The sequence below is a fragment of the Etheostoma cragini genome, chromosome 14, assembly GCF_013103735.1.
Source record: "Etheostoma cragini isolate CJK2018 chromosome 14, CSU_Ecrag_1.0, whole genome shotgun sequence".
Lineage (NCBI taxonomy): Eukaryota > Metazoa > Chordata > Actinopteri > Perciformes > Percidae > Etheostoma > Etheostoma cragini.
Window position 1 is genome coordinate 17,217,620 of NC_048420.1, and position 17,426 is coordinate 17,235,045.

Genomic DNA, 17,426 nt, shown 5'->3' on the forward strand with positions numbered 1-17,426 from the left:
ATTGGCTGCTTAGAAATTAAGTGTTAACGAGCAGTTGGACAGGTGTACCTAATAAAGTGGCCGGTGAGTGTATGTTGATTCTCAGTCCAGGCAAGCTGCTGTCCTTTGTCTCATTTTTCTTTTCTATATTTTTCATTTTGCTTGCTGGCTGCAGAGAGAGAATCATCATAGACTGAAACACAGCAGGGCCCTTTCTTCAGACATCTAAGATAGACGAGTCTGCAAGGCTAAACCAGGCTATTTTTGTACCAGCCCAAGATTTGCTGGTGTCAGAATATCTAAATAGGTGAACAAAATGTCACCAGCATTAAAGCAATCAATATGATGATGACTATGAGGGTGATTTTCGCAGACGAGATGGTCCGCATTTGATCTAATCCAGAAATCCCCCCCCTTGAAGCCAGAAAAGCCCTGATGAGATGAAGAATGGTGATGGCGCCAGTGAAGATGACAGAAATGATGATAACGGTGAAGGTGGCAATTATTTTGATCAAATGGGATGAGATCTGACAGGAGGAGATGATATCCCATGCGGTGCTCAGGTGTGCCATTTCTCGAATGCGCCATTTGGCCGTTTCTTCCCCCCACCGGTGTCCTTCTTCCAATATTTATAAGAGGGCAGGCTCTCAGAATACAGATAAGAAGCCATGCTCTTTGCCCATCTCATTTTAAGACCACACTTTGCATTGTTCCCCTTCTCTCAGTCAATGTTTTCATGAGAGAGGTCTTGTGTCCCCAAACAAAAGAGCTGACCTTTTTAAGAACGTTTGCGTGAATAGGTGTGCGTGTGGGCACATTCACAAAATCATTTTTCCATTAGCATTTATGTATAATAGTTTGTTTTTTGAATGTTCCCTTGTTCTGTTCACACAAATGGAAAGGCCAGCATTCTGTGCCGCAGCTCTGTTCTTTTATCACACTTGTGAGAGACATTAAGGAGTAGTTTTCTTTTATAGACTCGCTCTACATCTCTCTAACGTCTCTTTACCAGGTATCACTCCCATCACTCTATCGGCTCCTCCTCTTCCACCGTGCCCCCCTTTTCCTCTCTCTAACCTTTTACTTAAAGTCATTTTCTCTTGCCATCTTTTTTACGCGAACACATTCATAAACACATTTGTATTCATATCTGCCATGTGTTTCTCTGCCAAACATCCAATGACTGCAATTTATTCCCATCAATAATTAACAGCAGGCCGTCTCTGTATCTGCCTACCTGCCAAGGTGTCGCTGACATCCTCCTCTCTATCATGGCGGCGCAGCATTTTCCCGCCGGGGCCGGATGAAAAACCCAGATGCGCATTGAGGAAGGTGTAAATCACAAAGATGATTGCTAACACCACAGAAGACTTTGACAACAAGATCATTCAGCCTCATTCTCTCAATCCCTCCGCTCCTTTTGTCACATATATGTCTCCTCGATAAAGCAATAAATGAATAGTAAGTCAGAGCCACAGGCTTTGAGCACATTAAATAAAACCGTCACAGTAATCAAATTACGCATTTTCCCATGCCTTGATGCCATTAAAATGCCTTTATTAAGGTGCCTTACTTAACACAGCTGCAAAGAAGGCAAGAAGAGAGAAATAGGGAAACTTGATTTTCTCTTCTTCCTCCAATGTAACACCTTGCTGTCTCTCTCCTCTTACTCCCCTTGGAATTTGAAATACCAAGGCAGCAGAGATGAAACATTGCCTTCCTTTTGTCTTGCCCTCCCCCGGGGATAGTGACAGCAAGAGGGAGGAGAGGAGCCATAATTAAGATACCTAAAGGACACTTCCCCCCTGCGCATCCCTTCCTGTCACTCACCTCTACACAAGTCACAGATAAGAGCCCTTAGCATAGGTCTGTGTGTGTGTGTGTGTGTGTGTGTGTGTGTGTTTGTGTGTGTGTGTGTATGTGTGTGTGTGTCTGCATGTCTGCACATAAAAATAAGTTATTGAACATTTTGTTCTTAGAGGTATTCACAATGCTGTACTTTGAAATTTGGAGAGAGCCAGGCTAGCTAGTTCTACCTTTTTCTAGTCTTTATGCTAAGCTAAGTTAATCAACTCTCAGATCTATCCTGATACTATTTTGTGTGTGTGTGTGTGTGTGTGTGTGTGTGTGTGTGTAGGCACATATTTGCCTCCTCACACCGTGGACTCCATTCTCTATGTCACTTTGTTCAGGTAGCTTTCCGAACTGTGAAAACTGACACGTTGAGCAGACAGAATAATAACAGGTAAACGCCGCGTCTAGCTTCACAGATGCAAACCTGTCAACCAGCAGCTCGCCTCACTCTCCACAGGCTGCCATTTTCCCCTTGAGCCAATCAGACTGAATTATGGGAAGGGCGCCCTCGATTGTGGTGTCTGTGTCGGAGAGGTAATTCCGCCTGACAGCTGCTTGCTTTCAGACAACAGCCAGTCTTTATGGAAATCATCCCTCCCTTTTCTCGCTGCTGTCGGCTTCTGCTGATAACAGCCCGGATGAAAACAAAGCTGTCCTTTTCTACTTTTTATTTTCACTCTCTACTTTTTCTTCTCAGTGTGGACTGCTTAGAATTAGCAAAACAACTCTAACATCCTATAGAGTCTCATAATGTACACCCTGCTGTGATGTTATAGACATTAGGGCCAATATGAACTTGGAGCTGACGTTTGCTTTCATTGGATCTGACCAGGAAGTCCATGATGCTTGTGACGATGCATGTGGATTGTGTTATTTTAATGTGTTTTATCATCTAAAGGTAACAGTCCTTACTTGTTGCTATTTTTTAATCCGGACATGTGAAATATGTCTTTCATTTATTCTTTCTTTTCTCTTCTTTGACTGTATGTTTTTTAATATTTTTTCAGTAAGAGAAGAACTTTTTAAAATTAACAAATTTCACACTACCATTACTTTGCAATGTTATCCAGTAGCCAATATTTTAGGTTCCCAGAAGGCAGACAGAAAGGCGCTGCTTGCCCTTCACTTCACATTACAGTGTGAAAATTATGCTAAAAGCATCATTAAAGTGCCTCCATGATGTGAATCCCAAATGTTTATGATAACACAGTGCTCGCATCGACCCATCAACCAGTAGTCACCAGCGGATGCTTCAGATGGTTTAACGGTGTGAAACGAACCGGAGTGTTCAGTCCTCTTGCACTCTCCCTCTCTCATTTATTTTCACTCCTTTTCACCCCGTCTCTTCTGCTGTCTTTTTCTTCCTCTCTCCTGGGGAAGATGTCCCGTCAATATTACATTTATATTCATGTGAAAAGCACGGATCCCCCTCTGGGTGGTCCGCAGTCCGTCAGCAGACTTCTTATTATCCTTTAAAGGTGACTCCTCTGACGTCTTAGCTCCGTTGACACCCAGGAGCCCACGGTTTGGCTCAACACAGGGTGACCTCTGGGTGATAATCAAAGGGATGGCTGACGGTGCTGTTGCAGTTGGTTGCTGACAACAGCTAGCCTAGCAAACACAAGCATCGGTTCAATCTGGGGGAGAATCTAGCGAGAAATAATTTGTATTGTGAATACAGCGGGATAATTGGACAGACTTTGGGGGGGGGTACAAGTGCTCACTCAGCAGCATCACTCACCTCTCGGTTTGATGTTCACCACCTTGAATGCGATGCCATTTCCCTTCTGACGTCCGCCGCAGTGCTGTTCGCGAAGCATATGGTGATCAGCACTTTCCCCCTGAAGCTGCCACTGACAAGGTCATCCTTATGATTATCGTCTCTCCCAGCAGCTCATTTCCTTCCATATTTTTTGATGACCATTCTCCACATTAGAATACAGCGTGTAAGTATCCGAATGATGCTAGTCAGCACATAAGCATATTGTGTACATACTTACTTTCCTCCATTCACTCCTTCACTCATAGTTTTATCCTTTAACAAGCACTTGTAGCTGTATATGCTCTGCCATGGTGACAGTATAGCTTTGAGAGACTGAGTAGCACAAAGCTGTGAATCACGATTGTACTACAAATAGTTGCATGCTTCTTTTCTTTCTCCTTCTCATCTTTCAATAAATCAGCAGATAAGTTTTAAATGTGAGTTTACTGACTTTTTGTTCCATGATAAATGGGTCTCAGTGTTCTTTAAACAGGCAGAAGGCACATTGATTTGAATAAAGGAATAAATTGATACCCGCGGAAATATCTGCAGTGCAGTGAGATAATCCCACTCATAAAAAAGATACAATCACTTGCCAACGTGTCGCTTTTTTCTGTGCAGTTAGATGCGACGGGGCTGAGCACACAGTCTCCTCCCTGCTCCTTCTGCAGAAGGGATAGTTTTGAAGGGCAAAGCCAGTGAGAGTGAGACGGACCATCTGACGAGCACCGGCTCCCAAGCACCTCCGTTGGCTTCCACTGTCTCTGCCGTCTAATTACGCTTCAATCATCCGCGGAAGCGCTGCATGCGGTAAATTATTTCACCGAGCAGTGCGGAGACGTGCCGAGCTGTGAGCAAGAGAGAGAGTAGAAATCAGCGCAAGCTTGAGTGAAACTAAAAAGATGAAGCAAAAAAAAAGAAGAGTGAGAAAAATGGAGTTGAGAGGGAGACAAAGAGTGAGACACTGGGGAAAGAGAGAGGGCTGGAAGGTGCGAGTGAGAGGCCTGCCAGCCATAATGTCACCTCAGACAGCCTGTACAGCGGGAGACAGCCCAGCACTAATGAACAAAGTTACAAACTTATCAGGCAGAGACAGGGCAGTGAGAAAGTGGGAAATGGATAACTGTCAATACAGCATCAGCATAACTTATCCTGCTGTAGATGCAGAGTGCTATGACTGCTGCTGTGTGAAACTTAGCACACATACAGAGGAATCATTTGGGTATCACTGCCATTTTTTCTTAACAATTAAAATCTGTCGTTAGGCTCTTTTTGCACGTGTTTTCATTGGTTTCCACTGAAGCAGCAAAAAAGGCATCTAATAAAGTACAATGTAGAGTGGTTGTAATTATGCTTGCATGAATAGCCAGTTCCCAAATTGCTCGAAAATGGCCTTGGGTTTAAATTGTAGGCTTGAAAAAGAACAGCGAAGGCCTACATACTCAGTATGTTCAATGCTGCCATGCTTGCTTTGAAGCAAACATAAATATGGCTTTTTCAGGCTACGTAATGGCCACAGTGTGCAGTTATTAGAATCTCTTTGATGTGGCAACTGTGCCAACCTGCTCACCGTCTCTGTGAATTGATCTGGCTCAATTAGCAGGCCCTGCAGAGACGGTGTTCAAAGGACCGGGCTTCCACACTCCACATTGACACACATAGACCAGGTGAAACGCTTTGCATTCAGTTACTCAGCTGGCCTTGAGAAGACCACCTGTGAATAGATGCAAATATTGGAAAATCAATGGTGCAGCTTCAGTGGTGAGGAAAAGCTTTCACCCAGAATGTTTAGGGCATTCTTTAACCAGTAGGAGTTCACTTTCCACTGCCACAGGCTTACTGTGGTTAACATGAACAGCAATCCTCTCCACAATCTCAGAGTATTTCCCTCTCTAGCTATCTACTGTATGTGTTTGTGTGCTCGTGCTAATATCTTTTAAGTGCGCACTGTACACAGTGAGCCCTCTCTTTCACCATTCAGCTGACCCTTTTTAATTTGTCGTACCACTTAACTCTGGGATTAAATTCCTCAATTCCAGTCCTCCCTATTTCCCACCATCTATCACATTCATCCATGCTAACTTACCTCTGCTATACAGTCCTGTCACGCTGCAAGTTAAAAATGTTAAAATTCAACAACCGTATTGTGCTTCTCAGCATTCGGCTATGACAAAGGGCTGTTAATGTACATAAAGAGAGAACACTGAACATCTTCTCTTTTATTGCATTTTATGTGTCAGAAACACCACTTCAAGGTTACTTACCCTCTATCCTCTAAAGAACTGTAATTTCACCGTGAGTGGTATTTTCCTAGTTTCTCTCTGCTGCTTATGTCTGGCCTCAGACATATAATAACATTTTTTTCCACCTTCTAGTAATACTCAGAAAGATACAAGCCAAATGAAAGAGACAAGACAATAACACACCTGCTCACACACAGAGCGTATCTAAAAAGCAGTAAATCATTAGGTTTTACGCAAAGATACAGTGTCACAAAGGATGCGCTACATTCTGTATTTGCATTAAATGAGTTTGAACGAATGCATGCATGAATGCAGCTCTAATGATTATTTGAGTCCTCTTTCTTTGAAAGCTTTCACACAGAAATGACAATCAATATTATTTTAATGGTTTGTATGATCTGTGTGCACTATTTAGATGGCCATGCAACAATAGGGCCACTATGCTTTTTAATTTTTCATTCATGTGTTCTTTTTGCTGAAACTGCAAGATTGACGCTATCTGCAGTATAATGCCAGATTTGAGGTACTGATTTGACATTTAGAGTTTAAGTAGCAGAGTGCAGACTCACTTGGTATAGTGGCTGTATTGTTTTGACCTAAAAGTGGCTAAAGGCAGCAAACTGTAAATACATTTCTAAATACGCAATATTTCTGATACTAGGGATCGGAGAGTGATGGTGACAACCTGCAGTGAACAAAAATGTCAAAAATGTTCAAATCCTCACAAGGAATGTAATTTAGTGGGACAAGAACAGAAGATTTGGCATGTTTTGCGAATTACTGGCGGTTTAATTTTAAGTAAGATATGATGATGTGATATACAGTTCCGGTCCTTAATATATTGTTATGGGCTTGTAAATCAAGTGTCGTCTGTATGTTACTGTGAAAACAACATGTTTTTAGGAACAAACTACTTATTAGCAGTCACAGCACTTTGTGATTGTGTGAAGTAGTTGTCCCTATTTGTACACACACTCAAAGTGACTTTATTAAAGCATGGGGCCTAAATTCATTTTTAATACGCCAGACTATTCTATTTAATTATTACAACCCTTCTACTGCAGGAGCTTAAGTCTGTATGCCAAATTTAAGCTACTGCTTTCATCCAGTTGCACGCTTGTGTGAGTTCACATTCCCATAGCTCTGAGAGTCACTCTACATAGATCATATTTAATGGCAGTTCTGGATGCTGCGGCAAGTCAGATCAGAACCTGTGTCAGGGCTCACACTTGGAGAGCTTTGCTAGAAATAGCTGCACTTCAATGGAGTTGAAACAGGGAGGGGAGAAGTGTCTTTCCTCATTCTGTGTTCCCATTTCAATCGTTTCTTTGAAAGGTATCCTCAATGTAACCAAACATAGAAACACAGGACTCTCACAGATGATGTAATGATCCCAAATGTGTAGGTTAGGGTCAACACTCTCACTCTGCAAATTCCTGTGTTTTTACGTAATTTTGCCAGGGTCTCGACCTCAAGTTTTTCAAAGTCTTTTTTTATCAAAGACCAAAATACGTTTTAACTTAATCTTTTGAACTGATGATTTTACTTTGTATATGTGAAAAATTAATATTTTTTACCTCGGGAACCAGGGGCATCTTAAATAGCTCACTCCCACTAACTATATTGAAGATAATTGACTGAAGTATTTTGGTTTCTGAGAGACTTACAAGTATATCTAATATAAATGTGTTTCATATCATTAAAAAAAAGGCGATAAAACCAGTTTCCGGTTATTAATATGGATAGTATCCGTTTTATTAACTTAATGACTTCCTTTTAGAACATAAGACTGTGAGACCGGTTCCTCTTTTTATCCACCTGTCCTCATATCAGTGGACAGTTGGATAACTACAACTTTCCTTATTATGAGTTTTTTCTCTTTTGATCTATCCTTACCTTCCTTTCCCCATTGCACCCTATCACCCTCTTTGACAAATTCTATTGGTACATGTTAAAGTACGCTGACTGTTTCCACTTTCCCTGCCTTCAACCATATGTGAGAGGAAGGACGGGGGAGCAGCAAGTCCAAGCAGAGAAGGGCAGATCAGGGCTGGAGCTCTGTACTTCTGGTGGTTGATGAACCGGCTCTCTGACACCAACACAGTCCCTCATTCTGCCTAATGAGGAAGAGCAAAGCCAAAGTATCGTGTCCCTTTTCATCTCACTGACACTGCTCCCATGAGTCTCTGTGTGTGAGTGTGTGGACACAGCCGTGCAAGAGGCAGAAAAGGCAGGAAGAGATGGAAAAGACAAAATTCTCATAAAAATATCAAACACTCTTTATTGCGCAAAATGATCTTTTTTTTGTACGATGTGCAATTTTAGGGTTTAATCCGATTTAAATCTTTTATTGGATGTCAAAGAGATAACAAGAAGAAGGAAATACTTCTCTGACAGTTTTTGCTCTGCTGAGAAACATAGGAAAGATCTCTGCCTGGTCTCAGGGATCTAAAAAGTCATGGTCGACATAGTTTATCTAAGCTCAGAAGGGGCCTCCAGACCTCAGGCCCGGAGGGCACACACACACTGTTGCTTTGCATTGGAGGGGAGAGAGGAAATAAAGAGAGGAGCTTAAGAGGGATGGCGGGGAGAGTCTTTTACCTGCAGTTTTTTCCTTCAGGGTCTGGATGGAGTAAGAGATGGTCAGCAGTTCAGAGGGAGACATTGGAGGAGAGGCAATAATCTGAAATCACCTCAGAGGGTGCTAACATACCCATGTGCCATACATCTACCTGTCTCCTCTCAAAGTGTTTTTACATCAAAAACAAAACATCAGCACATAAATTTAAAAAAACTTTAAATTGGGTTTCTACAACTTTGCAATGTCTCCAGCCCTTTTTTTTCCAAATGTTAATGTAAAGGTTTTCTTACTTAATTTGTCACTGTTGCACAGCGTGTGTTTTAATAACTATTTATTTGAGAATGTTGCCTTTGAAAGAGTCTGTCATGCAAATTGTTCTTTTTCTGCACATTTATTTATACCAACTCGTATCTAGCAGTCAACAATTCTCTGCTGCCCTTTTTTCTTTCTACACAGTGTCAATATTTTGTCTGCATGCTTTGTGTTGTCTTTTTTTTTCCGATGGCCCTGTTATCTCCATTCGTTCGTCTTTGTTATATCTGTCACTGTTTCACATTCCTCCACTCCACCCTCAGAAAGCTGTTATTCTGTCTCCTTCACTTACTGTAGGTTTGATGTTTGGCCCGAGTGTCGGTTTGTTGTGCTTTGCTCGTGATATCACTTCATTGTTTTTGGTATTATCTCTGCGTTCCTCACGCCATCTTAGTGCTGCATCTTGCTGCCATCTCTGGTTCTATCTTTGCATTATCTTTTGGGTTACCTCAGCGCTGTTGTCCCTGTGTTATCGTATGCCACAATCAAGGTGGTGACCTTTTTCTCTCACAGCATCATAAAATGTTCCCAGGGATGTCTCTGCGATTCCTTTAAGGTTTTTCTGACTGTCACCGATTATGGTTGTCATCAGGGCAATGCCCTTCAAACCGTAAGTCTGATTGACTTGAAATTTCTCAAACAGGTGCAGCTTAATGTGCTATACAAAAAGCCTCAAGGACCATTAAACTTCCACCTAGAAAATCTAAGTGCCATTGTGAATTATATAAAAAACACATTTTTTGAGATCTCCCCCTTCACCGTAGCTGTGATTGCCACCACATTTTCAGTGAATCATCAATGGATCAAGCGTACTACAAGTTGCTAAAGCATGTCCAAATCTCAATTACTTTTCAAATTATTGACCAATGACCTTTGAAAGAGGCGTGGCGCTGGACATAAATGAACACAAATGGCAATCATAAGGCTAATCATAACAAAACTCACAGGGTATATTCAAATAAATGACCCAGAAATTCCCAGACAGTTTCATATATATGAGCCACTAGGGGGCGCTACAAGCGCAAGATAGGTGAGTGGCATTATACACATTTTAATATAATTTACATATTCATTGTCCAATCATCACAAATCTATCAGCACATAACTAGATGTGGAATGACACAAATCAAGATTTGAGCTTCGAACTGCAATTGCGACTTTATTAGCAATTGTTTTTTGTTGGTCATCTGCTTTTCTCAAATTGTCCTGAGCTGGACTGAGCTACATATCACAATGAATTGAAAATAAATGTTTTGATAAATCTATTTTTTGTCTAATCGTTACATAGCTTGCAGGATATGTTTTATAACAACGTTGGACCACATGTGTGAAAATACTTTGAAGTCGCTATTGAGAAAAAAGATTGGAACCCGCGAATCGCTGCTTTCGGCTATATTCTCTATTTGATTTTATCCTCATAATTTTGTGGATGCTGAATGTAAAAATATTAGTTTATCTTAGTTTTTTTTACAGTACTTTTACAGTGCATGTTTTTTTGCCCGATACTCTTCCCGATGCTTTTATCCTGTGTGCATTCTTCATACTTTTCTCTTAGATGTGTAAATTTTTCACGAGTCAAATATGTTTAGCTCTAAGGGATGTCTTAGTTTCTGCCTGCGACTGCAATTCGTCTGCTGCCATCATTTGCGTATGTCTGTGTTTACACGGCTGTAAGTCTATGTTGTTACATTGGATTCAGAGCATGGTATGATTTATAGCAGATGGCTGCCTTCTTTCTGTGGAATATGACAGCCGAGAAAATTAAAACGGAGAATGGTAGACAAGATAGAAAAGGGAGGAAAAACCAGGGATGTGATTACCATCAAACCATCCTCTCAGTAGAGGGAGCATCCATCCGCATCCTTCTCTCTGCTCGGTATGTGACATAGATACAAAATGTCTCTCAGGCTAATTTGCGGAGCAGTACACACTATTCACAGATTCATTTTGAAGTTAGCAGTCAAACAGAATCAACTTTTTTGCCTCCATGTACTGAAATAGGACCCCTTAAATATGTACTCCGGTCGATCTGCTTAATGCCTCTTTCCTTCCCTTTAGTGTCTTGTTGTATATTGTTTTGACAGTGAAGTTTACATCTTCCTCTGATGTTTTATACAGTTCCTTCACCAATTATCTAAACAGAAGACCCTTTGGCCTCCTCCTTCTCTGCTCATCCTCATGAGAACTAACCAGAGATTTGTATGCCATATGTTTTCATTGCAGTAATATGGTCCACATGATAGCAACCACAGAGTCAGTAGTCCCTTATTAAGACGGTATGTATATCTCATACCTGTCAGAAACAGAAAGAGTCAGTCTTGAGAAGCTAGCTGGTAGGATGCTCTCCCCTCTAAAAGATGTTAAGAAGTTAAAAAACTGTATCGGGATGCTTTTGTTCACTACATCACATCACTCCCTTTCTGGACTGACTGCACCTTAATTTGAACCAAACGTGTTTGGAAACAGCCCAAATTCAACAGGAAGTATAGTTTTTGTTTTATTTCATACAGCAAGAAACCTGCTTTTCTAGAACTTTACCTTTTCTAAATGTTTTTTTTTTCCAGTAAGTAAATTGGTTAGATCAGCAATGTACTATTGTTTGGAAAAGAAATTAACTGTTATTTATCTGGAAATAAATTTAATCTGGAAAAAAGTCCTTGACAAGGTTTCAGTGTTGATTTTACCATTTTTAGTTATTTTTTTATGACTCTTCTCTTAATCTTAAAGTATCTGCTCTTCGTGAGGCAGCTCTTTATACATTCCGCCTTATTTTCCCTTAAGATAAGTCACTTTTGTGATCCCCATGGAAACGGTCACACGCTGCCTCAAAAGCTGACAGCCAGAGTTGTTGTTGTTGCCTCAAGTGAAAGGGAGACTGTGGGGAGGAAGAGGAGGAGAAGAAGAAGAAGGGAAGAAGGGAAGAGAAGGGGACAGGGAGGATGGGATCTGAAGAACCAGGGGAAGTAGAGATATGACTTCAATCAAATTATTGGCCAATCAAGTCATAACGTGAGTAATTCAAGGCTTACATCAACGGCCCTAATCTGATTGTGCATGCATTAGGGGCTCAAAGGAGGGCTCTTAGCAGGCATGCGCAGTGGGGGGTCCTGGAGGAAAAGGTGCCTTGATGGGAGAGGAGAGGTTCACTTTTGTTAGAAGTGTGTGTGTTTATGTGTGTAAGACAGAAAGAGACAGACAGGGCTGTAGGGGCTGTCGAAATGATGCTGCCTCTACCTTTTGGAGCTGTACAGTAAAGTAGAGAAAGCTGGGCTAGGAGTAGTGGGAGTTTTTAAGCATCTCTGTTGCCATCTGTTTCATAGCCATTGTCCAATGGCAGCATCTCTCATTTGCCCAATTACAGAGCAGGATTATGATGTGTTTGTTTCCTGCCCATGGGCTCCCTGGCCCATGTGACTCATGTTTTAGGTAGAGAAGTATCATCTATTCTCTAATGAGTCCTGCAAGGATAGCCTAGTTAAAGTTACATTATTATTGCTGCCCCTAATAATGTGTTAGAGCACACATGGTATGCATAGAAAATATAGTAAGATTGCACATTAATTTAATACCACATATGCATGTAGGTAGCCCTGGACCGTGCAGAATAGTCTGGAACATTTTCCTTTTGCTGTGATATCTATGAGGCCAACAAAAACTGATGTAACTGGTGGGCTGAAAACAGCTCTCTAGGAGAGTTTACATCTGGAAAAACATGACTATAGGGCGAGCCATTGAACGGAAGGGGCTCCAACAAAAGGCCAGGCCCTCAGATAAACTGGGTTTCCGGCATCTGACACTAGTGTTGAGTGCTAATCGTGCTCAGTTTCAGCATCCCGGTGCCTCAAAGGAAAAAAACTAAACTGGCATGTTTCTGTGCTGATTTGCATGTGGAGGGTTCCTGAGTTAGTGACCCCCCTCTCCCCACCCAGACATATACACACTCATATACACTCCAACATCCCCCTGTGCTTGGGGATCTGCATTGTCGAAACAGCTGCCAAGGGAACAGCTTGTCTCAGAGAGAGAGAGAGAAAGTCAGATAGAGAGAGAGGGAACACTGGGGGAAGGGAAGGTAATCAGTTTTGGAAAAAATACTGCCTCTCCATCCTCTGCCAAGAGTTAGTTTGTGTTAGGGCTTTTTTCTGGGCCAGTGTAGGCCTGGCACTGTGGCTCCAGCCACCCACCCCTCTCTCCGCGGTTAATTCAACAATGGGGGGTTTAGGTCGTAAACTGACAAAAACAACAGCCAAACAGAATGGGGTTTTGAAGTGTGTCTGTTTCTGCATGTGTCTATGTGCGACTGATCTGGGAGTGCTGACATGTTTTCTTCTTTCAGCCATATGCTTATTTGTGGGTGACAGTCAGGCGTCCATAAAAAAGGCTTATTGTTGTGATACCACAGCAAGTATCCATAAGTGAGCAATCACCCTTTTTTTTTAGAGTTCTGGCAATCTGCCTTCTCACAATATTGTGGCATGCGTCCCTGTTCTCCCACACACTTATTCTCAGGAGCAAATCTGATTCCATCACAACTGACTGACTAAAGCCATTGTACCAATACAGCACCAGTTGAACAAATGTAACAAGCTTATGCATGGTGGATCTAGTTTGACACACGCCGCACGATGTAGACCAAGGATGAATAAACAAGAGCGTCCTCCCCTTCCCTAATACAAGCTTGTCAGCTCAAGAGGAAGTGACAGGTTCAACAGTGTTCCTGGTTAACACAACAACCTATGAATAACCTCATCTCATAAAACATATGGCCCTTCCATCAAGCACGCTGCAAACCAGGTTGCACATCTAAATCAGGGTGTCAATCAAAAAGGAGCTAATAGCTGCAATGCTTTTGTGTAGCCTTGAAAATCAACTCCATATTGTTTGCAAAAAAAAATCTGACTCTGAATTAAAGATTTTTTTTCAACAATATTATATATTTTTATTATACATTTGAATTGCTGGTTTTCATCAGGATTAGCAACATCTTAATGAATTATGGCAGAAATTGCCTGTGCCAATTACCCAAAAGAAGTTTTCAATAATTATTTATGACCCCAGGCGGCATTATCTGTGTTACACACAAGGGACTACTGAATATCAAGTGGCTAAAACTTTATGTTTTTATGATGCATATGTATCTCGTCAGCTGCATTTTGGCAATATATTAAAGTCAAGATGTTTTTTCCAGCCTGTAGCCAGCCTGGGAACCAGTCAAACATGTTTGACTGAATAATCCAAGTGCCAGTGCTCACCGATGCAACATCAATTAGGCTCAAGTGAAGGGTCGATTAGTCTTCAAAAGGATGAAGAGGAGCTGCACTGCGAGTCATGTGAACCCACTGCCTTTTCTCCAGCTATAGGCATGGGAAGAGGCAGGAAGCAAGGGAGCCAATGCCACCATGAGGAAGAGTTAGCTGTTTACATGCTGTGCGGATGTATGCTAGTGTCCTCTGTCTTTTTAATCACTTTTGGAACCTTTTGAGATGCTGTACAGCAGCAGGGGGAATAGCTTTCACTGTTTTGCTGTTTAGGGAGGCAGGGGAGGAGGGAGAGAGGAAGGAAGACAGGAAGAGGGATGTTTCAGATGCTCCGCTGGCTACTTTTCACCCTGGTCCTATTCTCCATTTCCCTCTCTTCCTCTTTGCTCTCCTCTCTTTGCTGTCTACAAAGGTATGTTCAGTACATAAGGGTCTAATTGCTATCACAGCTGCTGCTCCATCGTCTGCCTGTGTGAGTTTTGCGCTGGGTACTCCATCCCTCTTCGACTCTCCAGAAAGTAGAGAGGCCATTCTTATCTTCCTTTTTTATTTGTTTATGTATTTTGTGTTGTCTTTCCTTTTCCAATCAGATCATTCCTCTGTCCTAATCCCTCCTGCCGTGTAGATGTTGTTTATGGTGATGATGCACAAAAGGTCTTCTACACACCCATACTCACTAGTACCATACCAGAATATAAAGGGTTGGTTCACGCGAATTACAAAAACATATCTTCACACTTACATCTTGCGGTGTCTAAGCAGATACGCTACGTTACTAAAAGTATGTGGACACCAAAACATCCCACCCATATGTTATCATTATTGAAAATCTCCTTTTAAAATAAAATACTTTAGGCATCTTCTGGGAAGTCTTTCCTACAGATTTAGTAATCTTGGCCTCAGAGAATTTACTCTTATTCAGCCACAAGAACATTAATGAGGTGGGACACTGATGTTGGGCAATGTGATTTGCAACATTAAATCAATTACTTTCCTATTAAATCTAATGTCATATACTCTTGACCCCATGCATTAGCATGCAACAACCCAGACTCACAACATAGATCTGCTCTTTGCGAATGACAAACCTTTGTAAATGTAATGCTGCCACCATTTGTAAGCACTGCTCATATGTCGCTTTACCGAAGCTAGTCCCTAGCATGAATTTGCCATGGCAATCGGTTGAGGTCAGTGCTTTGTGCAAACCATTCAAGTTATTCTACACTAAACGGGGAAAACCATTTCTTTATGGACCTTCTTTTCTATTTGGGGGATTTAACAAACTTCAGGCCATATATTGTACCTCCATTTTACCTGGTTGACTGACGGTCTGCCACTGGTTCTAGTCGTTAACTGCCATTTTTACTGAACTGCTTTTCACCATCCTGGCCACCCTCCTCCATTTCAAACACAAGGCAGCTTCTTTCTCTCTCGTTTACTTGCTCTCACGCTCTTTCTTTTCCCCCCTGCATTAATGGATGCAAATGGAGGCGTGTGCGGGGAAAGGAGCTGACATTTATGCCTCTGATTAGAACATGCAGCCCCAACGCTTTGTAATTGATTGCAGACGTGGACAGCACACACTCACCCATGCCCTCTCTTAAGGCCTATACCGCTTTCTTGTTTTTGTGTGTGTGTGTGTGTGTGTGTGTGTGTGTGAGTGTGTGTGTGTTTGAGTGAGAGAGAGAGAGAGAGAGAGAGAGTGAGTGAGTGAGTGTGTGTATCTCTCTCTCTCTGACCCGTACACCTCCAAACACTTAGATGGGCGTATACACACACACACACACACACACATACACAGTATTCCCACACAAACCCACATAGTCTGCCTCAATGCATCCATTTGAATAAGAAGCTTTTAATGGTTGCTTGGTTCGTCTTCAAGGCCACGTCATTGTGGAGAAGCTGAGCTAACGTGACTGAAGATGTTGATCCGCTTCCTCTGGATCAATGTGAGGGCGTGACCTCTGAACACGGATAATCCTGAAAACCTAGGGGTCAGGGTGATGAGGTGATGTTTACCTGATGTGTCAAATAGTTAGCACCAGGAGGCAAACAGTGGGAAAGAGCTCACAGTGAAATTAGATGGGAAAGCAATGAAGGTTTGGGCTAATTGCAGAAATGTATTTTGTGCTTATTTTTTATTTATTTTTGTAGTGTGTGTACCAAACATGTGTGACCCTGTGTGTTTATGAATATACATGCATGCCTTGGTGTGTATGCTTATTTGCTTGTGGTTGCTTTGTTTTCTGCCTGATTACTCACATGGATCCTTGCAGGCTTTTTTGTCCGCATCACTTTGTATGTTAATGTGTTTGTGTGTGTATATGCACATGTACATATGTGTGCGTGTCTGAGGAGCAGCAAGAGAATGTGGCAAGGTGCTGTACAGTAATTAGCCTTATTCTCACCAGGGAAGTGCTATGTGTGGAGGGCCCATTAAACACATTGCAGGGACAAACATTGAGCCACAGCCCTGTTCTGCTGACGTGCATGCCTGTCTTCCTGTAACACACATACAAACACAACCACTCGTAAATCATTTTGGCCTCATGGCCTGCCAACTCCAGTACCACATTGCACACACTTACCAACACAAAATTAGTCATATTCAAACATGTCACTCTACACAAATTATGAGATGCTTAATTAAATACCCAAAAATAAATGGATCCAAATTATCCAATAAAAGTCCCTATCCTAAATAACCTGCAGTTTATGGTATCACATTGTGTGCTGTGCAGTTTGAATCAATATAATTTTTATTTCCATGCTAAAACAAAAAAGGGAACTTTTTATCTACATATGTGAAAGTGGGCGAGAACAGATCCAACCACTTCATCCCTGCATACATACCCACACGCATTTAGACACACACTTAAAGATTGCACCATGACATACTCGCAGGAGCACACACACAGGGGTTGCGCGGGGGTGTAAAATTATGCTGTGTTAGCTGGCGTGCAGTGTTTGTGCTAATGAAGCTCCCTGTCCACATAGGCTGATAACTTGCTGATGACTCGATTCTTCTGCCAGAGAGGTCTGAAGCACAGTTTGAATACTGAAGCAGGTGTAGCTCGGGGTGGTTTGTATTATTAGCTGAAGGTGTGTGTGTGTTGTTTTCCTTTTTACCTTTTAATATAGGAATGGATGAATACCATTAATAATAATAATACCTAGATGTTGCCTTGGGCTCCTAAGCATGCGTCAACACCACCGCCATCTTGGAACAGGGGTCTGAAGTCTTCTCGCATTCAGATCAACACTAAAGAGGCCAGACTTTTGTGCTGTGTATGGATGTTTGGACGAAAGATAAACAGCAAGGGATAACATTTCACGGGTGAGAATGTGTTTTATGATATATATATATATATATATATATATATATATATATATATATATATATATATATATATATATATATATATATATATACA

At 41.7% G+C, this 17,426-nt stretch overlaps 1 protein-coding gene across 1 annotated transcript in view; it reads left to right on the top strand.

Annotated features, from left to right (window-relative positions):
- Positions 1 to 17,426, top strand: part of LOC117957183 (RNA-binding motif, single-stranded-interacting protein 3-like) — a 140,281-nt gene that overhangs the window by 29,189 nt on the left and 93,666 nt on the right. The gene's annotated exons all lie outside the window — the stretch shown is intronic.